Genomic DNA, 3,834 nt, shown 5'->3' on the forward strand with positions numbered 1-3,834 from the left:
ACTCGTACCTCAAAACCCAATTCCCAGGGTTGCGGAGACAGCAGGGACGCGACGAGGTAGAAGGGGGGCGGCGACTCGCGCGAGAGGTGGGGAGGCGGAGGAGCCGGGGAACGAGGCGTCGGCGGCGCCGCTCTGCTGCGGGACGGCGCGGCGGCAGTGCGCTGCGATAAGAGTGGGATTTCACACTCACGGGCGCATTGGGTGGGTGGGTAGGGAATGACGGAACGAGAGCGGCGTGGAGAGAGAGGGGAGGGGGGCCGGGGAAGAAGAGGAGAGGAGGAAAGCACGCGATCTCGGCCACTCGCTTTTGGATCTGACGGCCCAGGTCGGTGGCTGCAGAAGCAGTTGCGGCACGTCCTTCTGCGGACCGCCCACGACAGCACGATCTCCATTCCCCCCAATTTTTTTTCCTTAATAACACGGTACAAACTCACACGCTCTACTTCATGAGCATACGCACTTATGAACACCTTCAAAATACTGGAACAACATATCATTTTAAGATTGATGAAATCGTCACGGACATCTTCATAGACGGGAATACTTCTTCCCATTGAATGCACATCGTCAAGAGGCTAAATTTTTTTAGAAAAAATGCAACCATCAATATTGTTTAGGACTAAAATCCTGATAAGTTGGTTTCACCATAAATAACCTAATCACCTGGGCGACGCTCAGTTCACATTTTTCTTTAAAATTGTTGTTACGCACAGATTTATCATAGAACTCCGCAACTCTGTGTCACCTCGAGCTGCCCTGGACCGAGAAAAAATGTACTCTACGATAGGCCGCTTAAACTAATCATCGCACTATCTACTTCGATACCCAAGGATCAGAGTTTGAGATGCGAACCCAATAATTGACAGAATCTCTGCCCTTTACGCAGGCAACAATGCAGCATCAACACACAAAGATTGGATCTATTTTCTCAGGGTTGCCGGTCACGTGTGCTGTGGTGTTAGGGCATCTCTAACGCCGATCCCTAAACCGTCCGCGGACACTGATATATATAGAAGCCGGTCATTCAAACCTGACCGCAAGATTCATCATCAATTTTTTTAAGTCCGCATGCTTAAAATAGCCGCATATCTAAATTTGTCTTTTTTATTTCTTAATGTACATTTTGAGTTTGGACTTGCAAGTTTTAGGGGTTGTAATCACATTTCCTTTGAACATTCACATTTTTTAAAGAATTTTTAACATCTAAAGTTGATGTTTTGAAATTGAAGCACGGGAAGCACCCCAAAGACGGGAGCAGCTGATATTTCCCTATTTCATGCATGCACTTAGAGCATCTCTAGCATACCCTGTATAAAGTCGCAACCCGTAAATAACCGCCAAAATACGGGACGGCACGAAAAATGTTGCCCGACCAGACCCCGCAAACGCGTCCGCCCCATAAAATTTTTTGAGGGGCGCGGCAAAATCCCATCCCAACCCACGAAGACGCAGGTTTCCGCAACGCCCCTACGATCCCCGTATCCCAGGAAAGCGGTTGGCGGGAGAGACATTTCAGCCCGCGCCCTTTCCCAACCCCCTTCCGCCGCCCGCCCGCCATTGGTTCCGCCCGTCCGCGGCCGGCGATTCCGGCCAAATCTGTGGGCGGAATCGTGCCGCGGGGGCGCCCCTCCCCGGATCCGCCGACCCGAGCCGCCCCTAGTCGCCGTCGCCACCCGGGATCCACCGCCCCCGAGCCGCCCCTAGTCGCCGTCGCCGCCTCGGGATCCACCGCCGGAGAGCCACCGCCCCCGAGTAGCCGGTGAGTTTGTACTTGTGCTTGTGCCGAGCGGTATGCATAGTTGGTTAACGCGGCGCGCGTATTTGTGAATTTAGATGGAGTTGAGCCCGTACGAAAAGTTTTTGCTCGACGATTCGTTCGATTCGGACGACTCGGATGTTGAGACGCTACTTGTCAACTATCGCCAACAGATGTTGGTGATGGCCCTTGCCGTCAAGGAGCACGAAGATGAGAGCCGAAAGAGGCGGCGATGATCGACCGTCGGCCGTCTTTGCATTCCTCGAAATCGCCATCTCGGTAACGAGATGGTGATGCAAGACTACTTCGCGGAGAATCCAACATGTTGAGTAACGTGATTGTATTAGGAAACATATGTTAGACTAGGAAATATTCTGGCTTGCCTTGTACTCCAAGTAGATCATGTACTCCTATATATATGCCCACGAGGCTCAAGCAATACAACGAACTATTCCACCAAACCCCTCTCTCCCTTCTAACATTGTATCTATCGCAAGTCGATCCTAAACCCTAGCCGCCGCCGCCCGTCCACCCCCTTCGTCTTCGTCCAAGCACCAGCCCGTCGCCAGCGTCGCCGTCATCTACCCCGACCGCTTCATCTACTCCGACAACCGCGGGCGACATTGGCCCCGCGCCAATTGGCGCCGCAACCGTCGCCGAGTCCTTCTCTGCGGCTCCACGGCGACTTCCTCGACACCGGCTACCTCGACTCGACATCGACCACGGCTACACCACCCACTAGTAGAAAAAGGGCCTATTGTCCCGGTTGGTAAGGGCCTTTTGTCCTGGTTTTTGAACCGGGACTACACGAACCGGGACTAAAGGCCCTCCACGTGGCCGCTGCCTGGAGGTCCACCTTTAGTCCCGGTTGGTAACACCAACCGGTACTAAAGGAAAATTTATTTTTTTTGATTTTTTTTTATTTTCAAATTTCTCAATTATTTTAACCTCTAATCTCTAATCACCACCCCTCATCACTGCTCAATTTAACCTCTAATCTCTAGTCACCCATCATCATTCCAAATCATCTAACTTCCCGGACGGTCACCCATCCTCTCACTACTCCAGCCTGAGCACGCTTAACTTCCGGGTTCTATTCTCCCTCGTTTCCAAGTCTGCATTTGTTGTTTTCCTGACAATAGTAAGATGTCAATCGTATTAACCCTCAGGATTTAGCTTGAGCATGAAGTCACACATTTCACTGTTTGAGTTTGAAACCATTGTTCTAAAAAACAATAATTATTTAGTAACACTAATATTTCTTGAATAAGTAGTTTGACCAGATTTGACCAAAATTCAAAAAAACAGAAATAATTATTTAGTAACACTAATATTTCTTGAATAATTAGTTTGACCGTTGTTTGACCACAGTTTGACCAGATTTGCCCAAAATTCAAAAAAACTGAAATAATTATTTAGTAACACTAATATTCTTGAATAATTATTTAGTAACACTAATACTTCTTGAATAAGTAGTTTGACCATAGTTTGACCAGATTTGACCAAAATTCAAAAAAAACAGAAATAATTATTTAGTAACACTAATATTTCTTGAATAATTAGTTTGACCACAGTTTGACCACAGTTTGACCAGATTTGACCAAAATTCAAAAAAACTGAAATAATTATTTAGTAACACTAATATTCTTGAATAATTATTTAGTAACACTAATATTCTTGAATAATTATTTAGTAACACTAATATTCTTGAATAATTATTTAGTAACACTAATACTTCTTGAATAAGTAGTTTGACCAGATTTAACAAAAATAAAAAAACTGAAATTTGAGCATAACTTTTTTTCCTTTTAGAATTTGAGGATTCTAAAAATTTGCAAACGGGCCATAGGCCGTCAAAATCGGATGCGGATTTTCGTGCTGAACATTTTGATATATTATACTTTTTTCCTGACATCGTATGCAAAAATTATAGCCGTTTTACATTTTCCCTACACTTTTTGCAAAACATGTCCAAATTTAAGTTTTTAAATTTTCCTAACTAGTACATGTAGTAAGATAACTACATCTAGAAGGATTTTAATTTTTGAAGTTTTTATCATTTTCTTTTGCTTTTTACA

General features: G+C 45.6%; 1 protein-coding gene across 1 annotated transcript in view; it reads right to left on the reverse strand.

Moving 5' to 3' along the window:
- LOC123054630 (exonuclease DPD1, chloroplastic/mitochondrial) overlaps positions 1 to 223 on the reverse strand; it is a 4,007-nt gene extending 3,784 nt beyond the window's left edge. The window contains exon 1 of the mRNA XM_044478434.1: positions 9 to 223. The gene's annotated coding sequence lies outside the window, so the exon portion shown is untranslated. The remainder of the gene's footprint in view (positions 1 to 8) is intronic.
- Positions 224 to 3,834: the final 3,611 nt, after the last annotated feature.

Source organism: Triticum aestivum, chromosome 2D (genome assembly GCF_018294505.1).
Source record: "Triticum aestivum cultivar Chinese Spring chromosome 2D, IWGSC CS RefSeq v2.1, whole genome shotgun sequence".
In the NCBI taxonomy this organism is placed as follows: domain Eukaryota; kingdom Viridiplantae; phylum Streptophyta; class Magnoliopsida; order Poales; family Poaceae; genus Triticum; species Triticum aestivum.